This window comes from Poecilia formosa, unplaced genomic scaffold, assembly GCF_000485575.1.
Source record: "Poecilia formosa unplaced genomic scaffold, Poecilia_formosa-5.1.2 Scaffold118, whole genome shotgun sequence".
NCBI lineage: Eukaryota > Metazoa > Chordata > Actinopteri > Cyprinodontiformes > Poeciliidae > Poecilia > Poecilia formosa.
This window is the reverse complement of record NW_006800057.1, coordinates 1121251-1143910: the sequence shown is the minus strand read 5'-3', so window position 1 is coordinate 1143910 and position 22660 is coordinate 1121251. Positions and strand designations below refer to the sequence as shown.

At 40.6% G+C, this 22660-nt stretch overlaps 1 protein-coding gene across 1 annotated transcript in view; it reads left to right on the top strand.

Moving 5' to 3' along the window:
- kcnh2b (potassium voltage-gated channel, subfamily H (eag-related), member 2b) overlaps positions 1-22660 on the top strand; it is a 226279-nt gene that overhangs the window by 49298 nt on the left and 154321 nt on the right. The gene's annotated exons all lie outside the window — the stretch shown is intronic.

The following is a 22660-nucleotide window of genomic DNA, read 5'->3' as shown; positions in this document are numbered from 1 at the left end:
GTGTTGGAATAGCTCCTGATTGGTGGTTTTTGTAGATATTTGTTCAAAATTCCCCTGGTTGAGGGATTCCTTGGTTGGACAATTGTTTCCTCTCGTTCTGGGTGAACAGTTATGAGTCGTAGCCATAGTAACAAGGTGTTTTTTACAACTGGAAGCATCCAATTAGTATTTCAAAAAGTCAAAAAACCTGAACTACAATCCCAAAATCGTGTTAAAGCCAGCAGAACAATCATTCACCAACAATAAGTACAGTGAATATGATTAAAAAAGAGGTAGGAGTAGTGACATTTAGGATAAATACGGTATTTTTTGAATTGAGTTCTTTTTCCTATTTCCTCCTGAGGGCGGCGCCTGTTGGGCTGTGAGGCCTCAGCCAACTATCCCCTCATACCTTTCCCCCTCTCCCCTCGTGTTGCTGCGTAATGGATGGTTGTAACTGAAACTGCAGTTTCGTTGTCTTTCTGACAATGACAATAAAATTCTTCTGATTCTGATAACAATCCTGTTTTAATGGCATAGCGACAGCCTAAAAGTGAGGATTAAATATTCATTTTGCTTTTGGAAACTGTTCCTTCTCCTGTAATAGATCTTCAAAGTGAGGGCTGAAAAGATGATCATATTTTTACAGAAATGTCTTTTCGTCAGCACATCACCCTGCCAAACACGAGCTTCCAGTCCCTCCTTGTTGATATTTCTTTTTCTCTAAAACCCGTCCATGAAAAATGGACTTCCTCTTACCACTTAGAGCAAATAAACCATTAGTGTGATTAAATGTCATCTTTATAGGGCATTTGCTTCACTTAGTAATACAGTTTGGGCTGTTTTACTTTTCTATAACAACATTTATGTCCATCTAAAACCTTTAATGTCCAACTAAAACTTTAAATGTTCATCTTTTTTTATTACAACATTAAATGTACTTTATGGCTAAGATTAAGTCCAAGCAATCACTTATTTAGAGAATGAATGTTGGCAAGCTATAGGATTAAATGTATCTGCTGCAATCTTTTTTTTTTTTTTTAATGATTGCAGACAGCCAACGCAAAGGATGCACTAAAACTGATGCATTATTTAAACTCAGGTATGGTTTCATTTGGATTATTACTCTGTTGTTTGGTACAATTAAGCAATATTAAAAAACTACAACTGGTGCAAAATAAAGCAGTGTGTTGCTCTAAAATGTAGCATCAGGACAAATGTTGCTAAACAGAATCGCATTATTACAATAAACACACAACCAATGTTTTACCAAAAACTACCTTTAAACAAACAAAAAATCATGATGACTCAACAAGGCTGTGTTTCACTGCCAGAATGGAAAACTAGTTTAAACCAACACAGAGACGTTTAGAACTCGCTACCACTGAACATTAAACAAAACACTGCTTACAGTCCAACGAAGCAACTCAAAATATCAATAATCTATATTTTTAATAGATGTACTGTAGAGATGTTATCCTACATTTATGTGCTTTACATATAGCACACATCAGACAAAGTAGACTAGACCTTAAATGAAGGAATGGATTATTATGTATGGGAAAGCTAAAATATTTCCCTGTCTTAAACTAAAAACGTCTGTCTGTATTTGTAAAATCGACTTTGTTGAGCTTTAATTAGTGTTACAATGTTTTTCCCTCATCCAAAACAAACCTGGAGTTTTGCTTTGATTCATTCATCCATGTTTGAGAAATCCTTTAATCTCCCATGGCAACCATTCAGTCTTTCAAAATGCTCCTTCTTCAAGGATGAAGCTGCTCCACAGAGTTTCCAAGCTTACTCCTCCTCCACTCGGCTCCTTCAGACTAGCCAGCAGCAGTTAGCAAACACCTGCTGAAACTGCTCACCTACTGAGCTCATTATAGGAGCTACTGCTCAGTGAAACGCTGGTAAAAACATTGTTAAACTGTTAATAGAGGAGCCATGTTGTGAACACTTCCTGAAGGTGGAGTTTCAGAAAGAGCAGGAGCTTCTTAAAGAGAGAGAGGCCCAATTTTAAAAAGTTGAATCATGAAGTGAAATTTTGTTTATGTCATATTTGATATATATATATAGCATTTTTATAACTGGAGTTAACATATGTGGCATTCAGTGGTTTAACCATACAATTAATTGTATTTGTTGCCAACACCGCCACCTGGGGTTATCACCCAGGAATTAACGGTAAAGGACACAGGTCCGGTTTTGCAATAAGCCAAAGACAGGTTTCAAGACAATAATTTATTATCACAAAATAAGAATAAAAATACCTGTACATGAACAAAAAGAAAATTCACAAAATAAATCCAACTAGGCTTACCGGTGGGTACGACCAGGTCCTGAATGGTAGGCTCCAAAATAAACACCCGTGAAGTCACTCACTCCTTGTAATTCCCTCCACCTATTGGTGTTAATCACTGCACAATCACACCAAAAAAAGGACGCTGCATCCAGGCCCGAGCACACCACCGGTGGTCTAGAAAATAAAAATAAAAGAAGACAAATTGTTAAAATACAGGCAGTAAAAGAGATATATAAAAATATGTGTGTAAGTAAAACCATAAAAGTCCCTGTGCTTGACAGGCACAGCAAAATGAGCAATCCAATCCAATCCAATCCAATCCAAAACAGAGCGCGATCAGCCGCTCCTTGTTCTGATCTCGGGGGGCGTGTCCCACACGCCGGTCTCTCTTGACCGCTAAATAAGGACTCAGTCCTGGCAAAACAGCAGCGTTAAGTGTGTGGCCAACAGCGGCGATTCCGATCAAGTCCAGCTCCTTTCACTTCCACCCAAACAGGAACGTTCAAACTTCGGCACTTGACAGGAACCGCTCCATCCACGATCAAATATGGAGGTAAACACGCCTGTACGTTTCTGTACTCGGCACACAGAGCAGCCCAACACGGAAGCGCGGCGCGCGACGTGTCAACAGCAAACAACAAGTGTCAGTCCCAGTTTACCTCAGCTTTTATACTGAGCGCCCTCTGGCAGCTATTGGCTCACTTGCAATCACCCCGCCAGCAGGTGGAGCCTCCACCTTCTTCCTGCCACACATAGTTACTTTATTGTGTTTTACAGTGCCACTATGTGCTTGGAAAATACCTAATACTACCCCTTTAAAGGTGAAGGAAAATGCAATATGTTATTTTCATACTTCATCTGTGATATGATTGTTTTTGTAAATGTAATGTGTCTTTTTTATGCTAACTCACCTCCATAAAGAACAGCTGATGCAGCATGCTGCTGATGCTAACAGGGACAAACATAAACATCCAGACACCAACATCTATGAATCAGTTAAGGAATCATCTTTCCAACATCGTCTTGTGGCGGTGTGCAGGACACTGACCAACTTTCAACGTCATTTGACCATGAAGGTGACAGCAGTTGGAGTCAAAGGGTAGGACACCATAAGCTCGCTCAGTGAGGAACAGAGGCCAACATGATCATTGCCTCGGTATGCAGTGTCCAGGTGGTGGCGGTTTGTAATCCATCCTTGTTTCTGAATGTTAAACAAGTCAGAAAACAAAAGGTGTGAACAGAGAGAGGTGATGACACGGTGTGGATGTTCCTGCTGACCCGCTCTTGACCTTTGCTAACCGCCACACCGGCATGCTGCTATTGTCGGCAGTTTTAGGACACCTGATGCATGGACTGAGCTAAAATGGGATAATGCAAGCAAACACAGCAACACACACGCACATCAGAATATGCACTTTATACAGAATGACTTCCATTTTCTGATAATGACGTTCCTTTTCGAATTGACTGCGCCGTGTTGAGCCCATAAGCCGAATATTCCAGAGTGTTTGTTGTGTTATTATGTGGCTGCATGCTGGAGGAGCCAGCCATTCATCCAGCTGTGGCAGCCTATCAGCCAGCATCTCCTAATGGTGGCCTGGTTATAATCAGGAAGGCCATTACTACGCCTTCATTACTCAATTGATTTGAGATTTTCTCTGTCTCCTCCTCCCTGCCGCGCGTTGCCTAATCGTCCTTCTCTTGTGCTTGCCTGCTGAATGTTAGCTCTGTGGTTTGCTTTTCCACACGTCAGCAAACAGCTGAGGCCAACGTATAAACACAAAGGCAGTTGACGCTGGAAAATCCAGACACACTTATACAACCTGGGAGGGATGAACAGGAGAGGAAACAGGGCTGATGCATATTTGAAAAGAGCCTTTGATGAAGTGGAAATGTTTTTTCTGCAGCTTTTCTTTCAGTTATTGTTTCTCTCTTTTCATTATTTCTGTCTGCTGTCACAGACTTCTGTCCATCATCAACCTCGTTACTGTCCTCTACTGGTGGGCAATATGGACTTAACGTTTTATCACAATGCTTTGTGGTATTATTGTGATAATGATAATTGTTTCTTGCTTCTTTATTAGGTATATCTATGATGACTCAGCAATCATAGCTCCACAGACAATTTTTAGGGTTTTTAGACAAAATTAATTGGAATTTTATGATTCAACAATAACTCATAAGGAATTTATCACAGTAAATGATAAATGAGAGACAATAAACAGTATGATAAATGCCCACCTGTATTTCCCACCATCTCAGTCCTTCTGTGACAGATCAACAAATTCAGCTAACTATTATTATTTCTTACTGTCTTCCTCACTTCCAAGGTTGCTCGATTTCTACTCTTTGTATAAATTGGGAAAGCTCGACATGTTGGCATCAACATTGATATCGGTCCGATAAGTTACACTGGGTTGATAATTTCAACCAATATTTATTTCCCCTTTTGTTGCCCTTTATGTTCACATTATTAAACTTTAAAAATAAGTGCATAAGCAAATTGTTTGACTGTTTTTGGATGCCTGTTATCTGACTGAGAAATTCCTCAGCTACAATTTGTTCTTTCCCTCTGCTGTCATTCTGGAGCAGCTGGTAATTAGGACTAAACAAACAATAAACACAATAATCTACTCATGCGTAGAAGATTTCTACGTTTAATTTACGTCTCACTACTCTAACACTGAGATTCACTAAATCTTGCAACCCTGGCTCTCCTCAATCAGAGGCACTAATAGGCTCACCAGCAGGAGTCAGCCTCTAAATGATGTGTGAGTTCAGTAAATAAATGGTCGTCTTTCGCTGTGACAGCTTTATTTGGATGGTTGAAGGCGTGATGACGATGCTGTCTGCTATATTGTGGAAACAGGGAAACGAGGCTGCATGGTGAAGGTTTAATCTGCACTGTGTGATTCATGGGCCTCTGAAGGACGGCTTGGTGAGGCCCTGCAGCATCTTTCTGTAGTGATTCTAAACCATTATGAATGATTTGATTACGCTGCAGTGCTGTTTAACATGACTGTGATATGCAAGATACAGATAAGAGGTATTCTGGGTATGTTGGGTGTGAATGTTTATCACTAAAATACACCAAACTGTCCTGCATGTAATGAGAAATACACTAAAGGGAGAAGAAGCTGCTGTCGCAAATATTTGTGAGATATATTTAATATTCTGTGTTTAATCATGTAATATGATATTTAGCTGTTTGGTTTTAAAGACCAATTGTGCAAAATTCACACCTTATCTGTTATTGCCTTATATGTGATTTGCTTTTATGGTTTTTTTGGTGTCTGGAAAATGAGCCATTTAAAAAACAAAAAAACAAAAAAAAAAACATCCCGATTGTTGAGTATCAAACGACAGGAACTGCACAGTTACGGAGCAACGTTAACATAGCACCTCTAGAGGAGTTTTACTCAGCTTGAATGTGGGGAGAGGCTTCACAAAGCTGTGCCAGAGGCTGGGAAAGTGTTGGGCCCGGCCGGATGTTCACCCTGCTGACTGCACTGTAACCCCAAACTTACAACCAGAGCGTCAGTGGAAAGGGTCAGATGATCATCACAAAAGATCACATTAGAATCTCAAAAGCAATAGCAGTTTGTGGTTGTAATTTGACCTTTGAACTCTTAAGTAACTTTAGATACAGACATTAGCATTCTAACCTGAGCTGTTGAACAGACACAGTGGAGGCCTGTGCAGTCATGTGACACTGAGTTCTGACTGATTATATCAGACTTGCATTTAATAAAGCTGCCACCACAGCCTAACAGACATTGCCTAATTAATAGCATACAGAGACGTTTCATTCATTCTCATTGCCAGCTTTCCAATACATGTCTGAGTAATGACTCATTATGGAGGCCAACAGAGCAGAGGTTCAACTGAAGGGCTCATCCATCAACAACCTGGCAACAGGAATACTTCTTTTTGACTTTGACACACCAAATTATCACAACATTTTCACCCTCCTCATTGCGTCCTAAACTTCCTAACCCAACGTCCTTTCACTCCGACATCTGGGAAGCAAAGCACTTCCCAGATGCCGGGAAGTGCACCTTTAAAAACTTTTAAAGGTGCAACTGATGCATGTTTTTTGTTGTTGTTTGTTTCTCTACTACTTTCTAATGAAGACCAGAACAGCTGCTTTCCTGGCCCATATCAGAAAGTGCCGCTGTTAATTGGAGTGTAGAATAGAACAGAAATCTCCTTTGTTGTCCCACAGTGGGGGAATTCTGCACCACAGGATTTTTGGTTCCTCACACACACGTTGAGTGTGTGGTGTGTGGCATTTGAAGCACTGATCTCAGCCTCAGTGGGGTCCGAGTGGGTTTGGAGTGACCACTTTAACATCTCAAACTGTAGACACACCATTAGCCGTCTTCTGTATCTCAGTTTACAGATCACTGTTGGTTGATTGGGGATTGTCAGTGCATCCATTCTTTGCCTCCGTTTTTTATCTCTATTATTTTCAGCTGAAATATCAGCTGCTTCTTTCTTGCATTGTGTTTTTTTTTCCTTTTTTTTTCCTGTGGGTGAGTCTTTCCCCCATCTCCTCGTCTCTTTCTTTTGGTTTCTCTGTATCTGCTCCTAATTAGCCCAGGACTCATCAGCTCAGCTGAGGTTACAAGTCTGTTCCTCTGTCATGGCTGATGAAAGTCTCAGAGGGTTTTATCATCCTGATTGTGGCAGATATAGCTTCATATTCAAAGCCTGTTCTGTTAGTGGATCATTGCTTATCAATAAAGCAGCCTTCCACTAGAATCAGATCAAAGGGGAAGCATCTTAAAGGGGAAGCATCATGTATTTTCCAGGCACATAGCACTAGTTTATAGCACAATCAAATAAACATGTTACCTTCCATTGCTATATGTCATATATATCAAATATGACTTAGCAGAAATGTAGCTTCATAATTTAACACCTTGAAACTGTGTTTCTGTCTCTCCTGCTCTTTATGAAACTCCGCCTTGAGGAAGTCATCACAACATGGCTCCTCTATTAACCCTTTAAAATTTTTACCAGTGTTGCAATGAGAAGTAGCTCCTATAATGAGCTCAGCAGATGGACTGTTCCACAAGGTGTTTGCTAATTACTGCTGGCTAGTCTGAAGGAGCTGAGTGAGGGAAGGGCGGCTCTGTGAGGCAGAAGCTCAACTGGATGCTGCAGCTCTGAAGAGCTAGAGCCACCCAGGCGTTTTGACCACCTGAATGGTTGCCATAGAGATTAATGGATTCCTCACACATTCATGAAAGAATCAAAGCAACACTCCACTTATGGAGAATAACATTATAATATGATTTATGTCGATTTTAAATAACACTGCCCCTTTAAGTAAAGATTCAAATAACATTTTAAAGTTTCATGAATAACGTTTGTGTTTTGTTTTGATTTAACTTATCTGCCCATACCCAAATCTTTTATATTTCATAGAGATTTAAAGGGCCAGTGGCCCAATTTGCTCATCTCTGGCCATGAGCTTTGAAGCGCCATCGTTGTGCTGCAGACGCTTAAATTGCTTTATGAGACAACATGACTGCCTTGTTGCCTGGCCCTGTGTGATATCCACATAATGAGGAGCTTCTCACTGCCCCCAGTTTCCACTCTGGATCTCTAAAACCACACCGGGACATGGCCAGTGGGCTGCTTTTTATTAGAGAAGTGATGATTGTCTGCAGTGGATTTCAAAATCAGGTTAGTGCGATATGAAAAATGAGTCCCAGGGAAATCTGTCTGGAGAAATGGAGGAGATAAAAAGGTGCAGTAAACGGGTCGGCTAAGTTAGCATGTCCTGAAAACTAGCTTGTTGAGCCACCTTTCAGTTCAGCCTTTCAGTTCACCACATCATTTAGCTACATTCAGGCCAACTATTTTCTCCAACATCTCTAGTCCACAGCTGTTTTTCAGTCACTTTAGCCCTGGACTGAAACGAAGCCAGTCCAAACTTCAGTTCTCCTCACAAACTCATTCCTTTGTTGGATGTGTGCTTGTGGTGGAGGCTGACTGCTATTTGGAACTGTTCACCATGTCATCAACTGAATGGCTTTACTTACAGTAGGTTAAAATAACCAAAAAGCACTAATCTTTTGAAATTATGGCCTAAAATGTTAAAGTTTGTTTTAGGCGTGTAAATGAGTTGACCAACAGTTTCTTTAACTTTGGGTGATCGCCGATCGACTGTGAGGAACCGATCTTATCCACCAATCAGTTTGTGTTGCATCCAGCAGAAAAAGCACTTGCCACAAAAAATACAGCAAGAACTATCATAGTAAAGACGTACAAACATTTACTGACAGGCACACACAACACTCAACAAGAAGCATTTAAAGGAGCAGTACTATGTATGTTCCAGGCACACAATGCCTTTTTTGTAGCACAGTGATGTAACTATGTTTCCTTCAGATGTTATAACAGTGCTATATATGTGACGAAAGACTTAAAAGAAATTTGACTTTGTAATTTAATGCCTTGAAATTGGGTCTCTGTCGCTTTAAAAACTGTTGTTCTTTCTGCCACGCCGTCTTCAGGAAGTCATGGCAACATGCCTGACAGACAGACTCCACCCACCAGGCCACATCTGGACTTGTGTAAATTGATAATGAGTTCTGCCAACTTAGTGACTTTTTACGATATTTCAGACAAAAAAAAAAAAGAATGTATCGGGCAGAATTGTTGTCAGGTCAGGGTTTTCAGATATTAGTAATGGGCCAGAAAAGTGTAATTGGTGCACCCCTACTTTCATTTCATCAAACCCTGACTCAACATTTTTTCTTCTTTCTTAAAGTCCTCAGTATGGAGATTCTCTTTTTAGTCTAAACAAGTAGAGAAAACATACTGAGCATAGTCTGTATTTGTTGGAATGTCCTGCAGGTTTCTGAAAGAGCAAAACACACTGGCAGTGTGTGACTTGCATCAGAACATATGACTGTGATAATTTTGTATAAAGTTGTCTTATTGGCCCTCACCTCTCTGTTAAGCTGAACTGAGTTTTTGTCGGAGGCTGCATGGCCATCCATTACCCGAGCACCGTTTGTCCAGGGTGCACATAATTGAATTTGGTTCATTACAAATAGTCTGTGTAAATAAATCATGGCCGGCAGTGGCTCCAGCAAGTAGAGTCAGAGATGGATTTCTAATTGAGTGAACCGCGGGTCTGTATTAGTTTCAGAACCAATATGCTGCTATGGCCCTGATCCAGGAACCGTTTGAGCCTTTGTTTAGGAGACCAGAAGGAAACAGAGGGATTAGTAACAGAGAAGTCTCTACTAACAGTCTGAGCAGAAAAATCTGCTGTTTGGACACACAAAGCTGGGAATTGAACCCAGAACCTGAGCTACCGTGTACACACTAGTATTAGTGCTATTCTTAAAAGCAATTAATGTCATATTAACACACCTGCTCTTCATCTTGTTATTTTATTAGCAGAATAGGAAACCCACAGTAATATGTCAATGACTTTAATTTTGTCGGCTTTAAGTTAGATATAAATTCAAATGGGGATTGAATTAAAAGTTTTGCTTTTACTGTTGCGTTATAGTACCTGAATTACCAAATGCTGCTCTGTATAGCTGCACAGTGTACTGAATGTTGCTGAAGGCCTGAACTTTTGTGTCTAACAAGATTCCAAGTCTGAAGGAAATCAATGGAAATGAAAGCAGATTCTTTCTACAGCAAAGTGATTTGTTACGCAGAGTCAAACCAGGAGGAACATTTCTGGCTTACTTGTTTTATTGGAGGGTTTTACTGTAGACAAACAGTCCTTTGAGTAGAGATCTGGTCACATTCTAACACTAACACACAAAACTGTGTTTTTAATACAAATGGGTACAATGTTTGTCTATTCTGCTAATGTTGAAAAAAAAAAATTTTTTTGGATTGCAGTGTTTCTGTCGAATAAGAAATGAAATTAAAGTCCCACGTAAATAAGCTTTTTCATGCGATAAGTCATTAAAAGTCACGGCAGTGACAGAGGTAAACAGTTACATGAGATTTATTCATAATTCAGTCATGGCTCTATCGCTCATCATCTATCAGCCAATCAGAGGAGCGGTCGACATCTTATCGAGGTGTTGGATCAACAAGCCCCGCCTACTTGGGAGCGGCTACATATGCAGTGTTATGGGGAGATTGTAGTCTGTATTTCAGAACAGTTATGGATTCAACACGTTGTAATGACTCACAGCTTTTTATGAACTGTGATGCTGTGAGAGCTCTGCTGGAGCCAGCTGCACACTGTCTGGAAAAACTAAAACAAACCGTCATCCTCCAACCACTTCCTGTTTTCTTCAGCATTTCCACCAGCAGTGACATCCGGCTGTTGATCACATGACTCGTGATGTGAAAGAAGTGTGTTGACTGAAAAGCCATCTCATTCTAGCTCAAAAACTTTTCCCTGAAAAACATTAGCATGTTTTTTTCAAGCAAATTTATTTCTGTAATTTTCTGGTTAATGGACACACAGCCAGTGAGAACTGTAGATGCTGAGATTTTCAGGACAGGTGGAAGAGCTCCTGTCCAGTTAAAGCCTTGTCACAGCGATCTGTCGGTGGAGCTCAGAATCCTGTCCTGACGGTTATAATTGGCTGTTTGGTGATGGTGTGTAAACTGTCCGCTGTCAGCTCCGGCTGCTGACTGTTGCCAGTTTATCACGTCCCGTTTCTGACTCTGCCTCTGTCCTTGGTGCTTAATTCTCTCACTGGGGACTTTACCTCTTTTCAAACGTCAAGTCAGCTTTGTTCAACCTGACCACTTCTTCAGCAAATCGTAGCGCTGTCACTTAAAGAGGAAAGTTTACGATCCTCTCGTCATCCTGTCTTTTTTTCCTCCTTCTTCCCAGACCGGTGCGGTGCTGGTGGCTCTCATCATGCTTTTACATGGAAGCAGCTGAAGGTCAAACACGCAGCGACACACAGCTCCTGCCCTTAGGGTGCGTGTGAGAGGGCACGATTCGTATTGCAGAGCGGTCTACGGTTTCAAAGAGCCATTGTTTCCACTGCCTGTTATTAGCCGCTCTATACTAAGTAGACGCCAGCTGACGGGCAGAGAAAGAGTTGGATGAGGGAGAGGGAGGGAAAGGAGACAAAAGAATTGGAAGGAGAGTCTGTGTTGTACAATAAAGTTTAATTAGATGGCATTTGACCTCACTGACTTGATTAAGTTTAAGCTGTGTGTGTGTGTGTGTGCGCGCGTGTGTGTATGTGTGTGTGTGTTTGGTGGGTTGGGGTAGCAGTTGATGGTAATGCCATAGGGACGGTTTGAAGAGGTATTTTATAACTTTTAGCAGGAAACGCGATTAATGTAACGGACGTTTCAACCCCAGGGTTTCCCCATTCTTCCCAGTTTAGATCATTTGTGAATTTTAATTGCTCCTCTTAGACTTTCAACAAGTTGACAAATTCCTTCACTCTATCAAGGCATGGACTGCTCAGAAAAGTCGAGGTCATTGAAATACTCCAAGGATTCCTCTCCCAGAAGAACGGGGGAAAGTCATGGTGACTAAAGGTCATTACAAACTTAATCCAAAGTGTCCGAATCGGCTCTTGTTGACGTAGTCGCTTCACAAGAATTGCGTCACCTCGTTTACATGGAGGCATCATTCTCAACTCCAAGTGTTGTGTGATTGGCCAGAAGTTTGTTGTGTGTTTTATGCATAAATGCTCTCTAGAAATGCAGCAACTAGTTTGCTTCCGCTATCCAGTTTTTGTAGCCGCACCTGAGATGAACCCTTTTGAGGAACGCCAGTCGGACGTGGTGAGGAATTGTGTACATTTGTACGATTCTTCACAAAATACCTACAAAGGCTGATAAACGGCATTTGAGCCAGTGAATTTATATATGTTCATCTCTACCACAGTTTCTGCCGTTGTGTTTTTGTCTCAGAAAACCGTGGTGTGAACTGAAGTGGAAGGCGTGTCTGCTCTGTGTATGAAAGTTATGTACAAACTGTTGCCGTCTCTCAGCTACGTTGTCATCACTTATGTCATGGTCTATAGTTCTTTTAGTTGTCATAAACCAAAACCTTCACAACTATGCGAGCCCTGATGTACACCCACAGAACCTCAGTTACCAGCCAAGAGCAGGTAGTGCTGTGTAAAACATCTATCAGTTTTCTTCTGTGTCCAACGACCTTAACAGATTATTGGATACTCCAGCAATTACCTTTATCACTGTCACTACCCTTGTGGTGCCACTGCATGTTACATTTGGTCCCTGTTTTAGAATCACCAACTACCAAAAACTCCAATTATTTACACTCTCACCACTGCTCTGTATGTGCATCAAATTACATCCGATTCAAACCATTCCTTCCTGTAAATTATGTCAATGTGTGTACTGGTTATTAAATCTTACCAGTAATTCTGTCAGCTGACGAGTCTGTAATTACTTCTTCAATAATAAACTTGTAAACTTTTGTAATGTAAGATGTTTAGAAATTCACTACTATGTACATTTATGGTGAATTTCATATATTTATGAAAGTTACATAGAAGACAAGACTAAAATTACCTGAATGCAGAACACTTATCATATATATATATATATATATATATATATATATATATATATATATATATATATATATATATATATATATATATATATATATATATATATGTATGTGTATACATGTTACATTTGTTGTAACATTTTTGAACATTCAGCATTTTTGTAAAATTCCTTTATGCTTAAAATCTCTGAGATTTTGTCTTACATTTTTCAAGGGAGATCATGAGCTGTGCATCTTTGTCTGATACCTGGCTTCATCTCCTTCATCATTGTGTCATGTTATTAATTTTCCCTCCTCTGCCTCTCCTTCACCTCACCTCAACTCTCCGTACACTAACCGAGACACCTTGACAAGTTTTGATGAGTAAAAGGGAAGCTGGCGTTCTGTAAAGGTTACTTTGTATCTGTGAATGTGGGTATATTTGGTACATTTCCATTTCCTTTAAAGACTGCTGATTTGATGTTTCTGTGGCCTTGAAGCGTCCCTAACTCTGAACTCTCCTAATGGACTACGACTCTGCCGAAACTCACAAATTCACCCCAGTAACACACACACACACGCACACACACACACACGCATACACGTCAAGGTCTTGTATCTGTCCGTCACTCTGACCCAAAGGCGGCTGGTGATGATGGGCCCCTGGAAGTATGTTTGGCAGCTTGGAAAATGGCATCTTGGCACATGATCAAACTTCTCAGAGAGAGAGCAGAAACTCATGAAGGTCAAAGGTAAAAATCTGAACTGCTGACTGTGGTTAGTGTGAGGGTGTGAAGAAAGCTGGAATAAAATGCACACTGGGTGCCGGCTACGTACTACCTAACTTAAGGTCACTTATATTTAGCTTGGGTCTAAAGGGACACATTATTTTTTTTACAGAAAATTGTCACCACAGTCCTTTTGGTTGTGTATGAACACATACTGACCAACCACAGCCCTGCTTTAAAAATCCCATCAACATTCACTGTTTTGTTGTTGTTGTTTTCATTCATTGTGCAGCTGGCTCCAGCAGAGCTTTCAGTGACACACAGTTCAGAAAAAGTTGTGTGTCATTCTGACATGTTGAATCCAGAAACTTTCTGTAAAATTGCCCTCGACATTTTCCCCAAAACGCCACCACGTAGCCGCTCCCAAGTAGGCGGAGCTTGTTGCTCCAACGACTAAATAAAACGCCGATGTCATGGTGATGTGCGCAAGCACCATGACTGAATTGGTTCAGACAACAGCTTTTATAGAATAATAGTACTTCTCTAATGAAAATCATCTTCTCCAGTCTTTAACAGCCTGCTGGTAAGCCCAGACTTTACCAGACCTTTTATTCAGTGGAGAAATTAAAGTTTATTTTGAGCTCTTCCATCAACTGCTTGCCGGCAGTTCCATCACTTCATCTTCCTCTCTGCTTACAGGAGCATGTTGTCGTTTGGAGAGGCCACCAGTTACCATAATACACTTGAAGTGCTTACAGCTGTTGGGTCTGAAAGTGGCTTTGGCAGGTCCCACTGTGTGGTCCGGGCCCAACAAGAGGAGAACACATACCAGCCACACTCAAACATGTATTTCATTTAAGATTCACTGGCAAGAACTGTTCAACTGGCCCAATAAATCTGTCTCACTTTCCACTTCACTGAACATAGAGCTGGGCTTCTCTGGCAAGAGACCACTTGGAGGTTTTTTTTTGTTTTTTTTTGGCACTTATCCCTGTTCAGTACTAATGAACCCAGACTTAGAGTCAGAGTTCAGAACTCTTAAGAGACCATTAAAAAAAAAGAAAGTCAGCTTTCTGCAAGTCACTGTAAACAGAAACAGTCACATGCAGACAAGCACTAACTGTTTATGTCTGACACACACCTGCACAGGGCCAAAATGATGACCAGAGAGACAGCATGACAGACGCTATATGGTGGCATGGCAACAGTAACCATGCCGATGTCCAGAGAGATGATCCTTTTGTTATTCTTGTCTGTTGCAGGGCCTGAGAATCTGTGTTGAAATCAGGCTGACAGAACGGCAGAGCATTTATTCAGCTGAAGTAAAAAATGAACAGTTTGCCTCTTTTCCTTTGAATGTAAAATGACTAGTAACATTTTACATCCAAAAGATGTAAAATCTTTTATATGATTTGATTACCATTAATTTTTTTGGGATTGAAACACATTGGCGGAAGGTGTACACTTACCCATTTTATTTGGCTGGAAAACTGTTTTTGAATGCATTGCTTGTAGAGCCGTTATTTGTTCATAGTCCATTTAGTTGTAATTGCACATTGAGAGGACAAAACTTTCTTGAATAAAGAATAATATGCATGCACAATCACGTCCTGACTAAAGTAACCTGCTGTCTGTGGCGTTATTTCCATTTTTTTAAATTAATTTCCAAGTCTTTATAGTTTGTTTGTACACATTGTTGGAAACAGGCCTTAGGGCCTGCAAGTCGTCTCTTTAAAGAGTTGTTTGGTAAATGCAAGACTTAAGTTTTTAATTTTAAATCTGAGGTGAAATCAGGGGAAGAAAATGGGCAGATAAAATGTGTGAATTCTCCGCAGACTCATTTGGCTTACATGTTGGGCTGGGTGAGATTGACTTGCTGTTGGATCAAAGACGTTTAATCTCTTCGCTGAATGCTGATTAAATAGGCTTCGTGGCTCTGCCTGTATCTTCCTCTCTTGTTTCTCCTTTGGGCCTTGATTAATCTTGTAAGACTAATTATAGCTTCTTTCTCCACTAACTGTTTTTGCCTGCATCTTTAAAACCTCTACTGAAAAACAGAATGGTTTTTTTTTATTTGTAATAAATAAATAAATAAATAAATAAAGCAAGAGAGAGAGAGAGAGAGAGAGAGAGAGAGGTTAGTGATTGAAATCAATGCTCCTTTTCCATCTTTTCAGCAGAGTACTCTTTGTTCTGGTTGTCATATAGAGACAAGAAACATGAGCAGAATTAGGTCACATTCATGTTTGTTAGCTTTTTTTTTTTTTTTTTTTACCCGATTTGTGTCTTTCTTGTCTGATTTATTTATTTTATATTATATTTTAAATATGGGCCAGAACTTTAATTTCGATATAATTAATTATTTAGATTTTAACTCATACAATTTTAAAACAAGTAATTTTTCATTTTAACAAGCAAAAGACACTAAGTGGAACCACTGTATTTTGCCTGTTTCTGGTGCACCCCTAAATCTGATGCACAAGCGACTTCTTGACATGACAGCGATGGACAACAAAGCGGGTTCTCTTGGCCCACTGCGGGTTAACTTCTTCAAAACACGATCTGATGGGACTCTGGAAAAGACTGTTGTGTTCGACTTGTGCTAAGAGCAGTTAGTTTAACATCAAAGTTACTGAATAGCTATTTTAGGCTAAACACGTAGCTGTTAATGCTAATGTCAGTGTCTAAAGACATTCCATTATCAGGGCTTCCAGAAACACCAGAAATACGATTGGGTAGAATAACACTTTGCACCAATCTGATGTCTATTTATTCAACATTTTAGCAGCAAAAATGGTTTTTGAATTGAAAATGTTAATTTTCTCAATACACAGTTCTTGATTTTTGTAATTAAGTCGATTAAAAAAATATTCAAGTCTCATCACTAATAGTATAGTATAGTAACAGAACCATAGATATTATGCATACAAACTAAAGGTTCCCAGTACTCAAACATTTTGAAACATGCAGCAGAGATCCTGTCGCCTGGTTCAATATTGAGAATGACCATTTTTGGAATTACATGTCAGTCCTTCAGCTGACACACAATCCACTTTGACAATGATAAAAATATGCAACACTTCAATACAGTGTTAGACTATGCGAAGCCCTCCTGCTGCATGTTTGACCCCATCCTGCATCTCCATATGACTCTACAGACACTTAGGGATGTAGAGTTATTTTCTCCAAATAGTGAAAATGTTATAAAACTAAAATTCAAAACTAAAATTCTTGTCTTCTTTGCAGATTTAGACATACTCATCAAAGGTATTCATGTGCCTGAGTTTCAAGGTCTTCCTAAACCTACTCTTTCATGGCTTTTCCTCATGACTCTTACTTTTAGGTCATAAATCAGTCTACCTTCACTGCAGAAGACAGGACGGTGTGTGCTTATTATTGCAGTTCTGTTGAAGGTCTGTTTTTAAATGTGAGTTTTGCCTGTATACTCCATTTGCTGTGCGTACAGTCTTTAGAGGTAAGGCCCCTGTGGCCTCTGGGGACGTATGATGGATAGCTGTAGCAGACAGAGCAGGGTGGAAATCTTCCATTCAGCTCCTGTGGGTGCAGGGCACTCACTGTGGTCAAGGTGAACGGTTCCTTTACAGAACCAGTCTAGCTACCCAACAAATCTAAACAACCTGTTGTCAAGCACCCATTCCCAAATAACCCTGGACTGTAACATAAAATGTTAAAGGGGCGGAAATGTCAAATAATTTTATTTTTTTTATTTTTTTGGAGATTTAGATCTTGTCTGAATGTTATTCCCTCATCAAAAAATACTAGTAGTGTATCCTTGATTTTTTTCAGGCATGTTTGAGAAATCATTTAATCTCCATGGCAACCATTCAGCTGAGCAAAACATCTGGGTGGACCTAGCCCCGCCTTCGAGCTCCTGCTCTTTCTGAAACTCTACCTTGAGGAAGTCATCAAATCATGATGAAATCATCTATTAACCCTTTAACAATGTTTTTACCAGCGCTGCTCTGAGTAGTGGCTCCAATGACCTTAGCTGATGCGCAGTTCCACCAGGTGTTTGCTAATTGCTGCTGGTTAGTCTGAAGGAGCTGAACGGAGGAGTGGCACTCGGGGAGGCAGAAGCTCTGAAGCTTAGGACCTGCAGCTCCGAAGAGGAAAGAAAATGGAAACAAATTAATAAAACAATGAGACTGTAAATAAAGTAAAATAATAATAGAGTTAAATTAAAACAAATGATAAATATTAATTTATGTCATACTGTACAAGCAAATAAGTTGGAAAAGTTCTTTTTATTTTTTGGATGCAATATATGGGACATTAATCTCATCATTGTCATGAAGTGGTGAGTTGTGAGAATGAACGCTGGGACCCAGATGATGATGATGAAGATAATTTAATAAAGAAAACTCAAACCAGTCCAACACAGGCGGCACGGCAGAGAGTATAGCACATAGCTAATTACCGGTAGCAACTGATACACAGGACTGAAAACAAGAGCTAATGCTATCCAGGACTTCACAGTTCTACCGGAGAGCATAGACGTAAGACAACAACTGACATTAGATGACATACGACGAGGACCCGACAAGAGACAAAGACAATAGGTGGACTTAAATACACAGGGAGGGTAATCAGGGAATGAGACACACCTGGGAAGCAATCAACAGAGAAGACAGGACAGGGCTAAACACAGAAAACCTCAAAAATAACTACACAGAAAACACAGAGCACAAGAATCATCAAGCCATTTATTTCTATTTTTTGATGGCATTTTTTGGCAGGATTCATCCTCCGTAGTTTAATGCCAATTATAAGCTTCAATAAGCCAACTCACCATGTTTTGGTGTGTAATGGTTGCACAGAAAATGTATGAGATTCATAAGGATTTACTCATTTGTCTTACTGGAAAGACAAAGTCTGTGTAGATCTGTACTATCTTATTTATATTGTAGAATGAATTTCTGTTTCTTAATGGGTTTTATGGGTCATAATTCAGGGCAGTTTATTGCAAAAGAGCATGAGAATGCAATCTCATGAACTGCAGCCACCACAAATATGTTTTTTTTTTTTTCCTTTCTGCTGCCTCCTGTGGCTCTCTGTCAGATCCATTCCCCCTCTAATCTCTATCAGTCAGCTCCATCTTCTCAGTTATCCATCAGTTAATCAGTGTTGCAGCTTCAGGTGTCAAAGAACTCCGGAGTCGGAATCCTGTTCAGGTGAACCTACTGCGATCCTGGGAACCTCCTGTAAAATCATCTCCAACAGTTCAATTCAAAAGCACTTTTTGTTGCTAAATTATTGATTAAATAGACACACGAGCTCAAAAATAGAGATATGTACTGTTTTTAATCTGTTTTTCAAGTTATTCAACCATCAGGTTGGATCCAAGTTCTATTCTATCCATTCATCTTTCCAGTGTTTCAGGAACTCCTGATCATTCATGGAGCTTCTTTAGAAGTGTGGACTGTGGTTGCTGATGTTAGTGCTGGGGACGTCTGTGCTGCTGCTACATGTTTGGAAGGCTTGAATAGCTTTGAAGCTCAGCTAACTCCATTTAGCACAACTTGAACACAGCAATAGTTTTCTCCAGCATCCAATCCAATTGGATTTTGAAGCAAAAATTAACCCCAAGTGGGACAAGAAAAGCATCCATCGCTGTTGCTTGCAGATGTTGCATGTGCATCAGATTTTACAAGTGTGCCATAAACGAACAAATACAAAAGTTCCACCTAGGGATTTTGTATATGAAGAAAAAATAAATAATTGCATGAAATTTTATTTAATGTGTGAAAGTCTATGCATTGAATTAATTGAAAGTAATGCGTTGAAACCCCAGCCCAAAACACTAACCCAACAGTAACGAACTGTAGAATGTTCTGAATGTAAATATTTGAGATGGGATGTATTCCTTTCAAATGTGTGAATTTGAAAACCTTCTATGCTCCCAAAAAAGTAACTTTTTGTTTTCCCTGAAGATGAGTTGTATCACTATTAGACAAATAAAATCTATTTTTAATTGGAAAAAAAAAATCACATGAGAATTGTTGCTTTGGTAGCTGACTATAAGCCTCTGACTTCCTGAGTACTTCAGTACTAATATTGGTTTTTATTCAGGAGGCCAGAGCATGCTGAATTATTGTTTTGCACTTATCGATTTTAATGTACAGGTTTCAGGGAGGAAAACCCTCTAAAATGATTTGAGTAGAGTGCTGCCAGAGCGGCTGTGTGTTTTCTACCAAAACATGGCCTCTCTCTGGAATTGAATGCTCAACCTTGGCAGTCGTAGTTCTCCTCGCGGTGATTTACACAAGGACACAACGCGGGCAGGAAGACAAAATGTCCTCGTGCCGGTGCTATATTTCCACCCTCTATTGTAAATGGAACTGTGCGTCTGCTGCCGTAGATCTCAGCTGCCAACCTGAGGGCACTTTCAGTTCCCACTCACCTCACCAGAAGGCCTGCCTTCATCTCAGATTTACGAAGCTCACCCCAGGCCTGACTTATCCCAGTAATGACTCCCCATAATTGAATCAGCTGGGCATTTGGTGGAATACTGTATATATTGACTCCTCTGGGTGGCTCACCAAGTGTACTTACCCGGTCCTCTCTCCTCTCCCCGTGGCACTCTGTCCTTAATGACACTGCTCTGTTGGTTTTCATCATCATGGCCAGCGATTTCTTCTTTCCTCTCGTTCCGAGAAACTTTTGATGTTGTCTAATAACCTCTCTGAGCCCTCCACTCTGTTCCCCATCTTCCCTTCTCAGTCAGTTCCTTAAAAGCTCCCACGCCTGCACATTGAAAGGCTTAATGATGAGGCCTGCTTTTCTTAATGTCCATTTTCCTCCGCACACTGGCAATTACTGCTATCTGTCTCCGCGACTTCTCTCCTCTGTGAGCCTTCCGTTTGTGCCCCGTAGCGGCCCACTGCCACTTATCCCCATGAGTCATCATGGGGATCCCGCTGATGGAGATGCACACACACATACACACAAAGTCCTGCGCAGCCACAGGGGCCCCTACTCCGTCAGGCACACACACATCAGCAAGGAAACCGCCTAAAGGAATGTCATGCTGTCAAATTTGTCTATTAACAGTTGGAGTTTGCTTTCTCAAAATAAACCCATTTGCCTCGCTGTCTGAGTTTTGGTGTCATCTTGAGATGTTTACTTGTTTAATTAGTTCCCTCTTCTTTTTATGCTCAAAGACTTGAGACAGTGCTTTGGTAACCTCATATGTATTTGATTATTTGTGATACTCCGGTTTCTCTCACAGGTCAGAAACATGACAAGATTAATTGGTCTCTCTAGATTGTCTCTAGGTGTGAGTACATGCATGGTTGTGTGTCTCTGTTTCCCTGTGGTGGTGATCTTGAGAGGTTTTTCTTGATATTTCCCGTCTGACATCTGAATGTTGGTGAGTGAAGTCTGTGTGTGTCATGTTGTTTTTCCTGTTTGGCTGGACACCACCCTTCACGTTTAAAGTCTTGTTAAATGTACCAAAATTAAGAATGAACTCCCCCTAGACTCCAAAGTAACGCGTTTAGGGTGTTTTTTAGGCTTCTTTGCCTTTGACTTCTTTTGAAAATAAAAATAATATTACCCAGAAATCCCAGTAATAGGAAAAGATGGGAATCAAAATGAAAGTAGCTCAAGTCAGTATTTAAACTAGTTGCTTAAGAGCTTTATAAACTTTTCACAAGTTTCTCCATAGAAGCCTCTTTACACCAGCGTTGTTTGGATGATCCAGAGGCCGCTGCTGCTTTTCAGGGCCAGACTTATGACGCCTCATCTCTTTGGAGTATGATTTAGGGGTATGGCAACGCCATCGGCAATAATAAAAGATAAACAGCAACTCTTAAGATCGCAGAGAGGGAGACCACACAGGATGATGCACACTGACCCTGGATGAGCCAACACTCATAGGAAGAAGCAGGCAGGGCAGGCTGGATGTGTGTGTTTATGCTCCTCTTGACAACAGGCGAGGCCTCCAGAGAGGAGCGCTGGCTCAGGAGAGCGCGCTCACGGCCTTATCTCTCCACTAAGGCTTAATGGGGTAATGGAAACCTCCAGGAGCATTCTGGGAATGCAAAGGCAAAGTTGCAGGGAACATGAAGCAGAGATGGCTGATATGGCTAAATGCTACAGGATTGGAGGATGTGTTGACTCATTTATGTGATGAAAACTGTAGAAGGGAGAAGAAAGAAGATGCTTGTCTTGAAATGCTAAACTCCATGTTTTCGAAAACGGCACCTTGTGATTTTAAACCTCGATGTAGAACTGAGGCTCCATGTGTGGCTCCTTTAAAGGCCTTCATGGGTCTCTTCACGTACTCCATGCATGACAGGATCCCATCCGATTCCTCTCACTTTAAAAAGTACCAGACCCGTATTGTTATTATTGTCAAAGAAGATTATCTTTGACTTTTTCCAAAGCTAGACCCTTTTTCTCCTGGAATAGGAGTGTCCGTTTAGAGGCTCTCTCCCAGGTTATGGGTTCCAAATGAGCGGGTTATCGTTCAGCCCCATCGAACAGGCTGCTCTGATTTTTACTTCACCTCGTTTACCACTGCAGACTCATTTCCAACTCAATTTCACAGCTGTTTGAATCGGATGGATTTGACTTTGTCCGCTGGGAAACCACAGCGGGTTCTCCATCAACCGAGGTAGAGGGCTGGCACGTGGGAAAAGGCAAAGAACGAGATGAAGAGACGACTAATCCTGAAAGGTCTGGAGGGGAAAACAAAACAAAGCGTTTTCTGACAGATTAATGCATAAATATATCAATCCATCTGTCCTATGAAGGATTCTGAGTTTCTCTCTGTGTTGTTAACTCTGTTGAGGGAAAGCTTGGAGTTGGTGTTATGGTTGGAACATTCACACCAGCCATGTTTGGTCCATTTTAATCTAATTCTTGTTTGCCTTGAAGTCCGGTTTGTTTGGGGAGGTGTGAATGTGTAATCGAACTCTAATGCGGACAAAAAACCCAACTGCTCCACCTACAAAACTAGGTCACGGTTCAGTTGAAGTGAACTCTGGTGCAGTTTGAATGCATTTATGAATGCCAAATGGAGACCACTGCAAAAGCAGGAAGCTGTCTATAGCGCAGGGCATTCTGGGTAAAATGCAACAAAAGCAAGTGACTGTGTAACACTACAGTAGATAGACATGCATGCCACACTTTTCAGAAGAA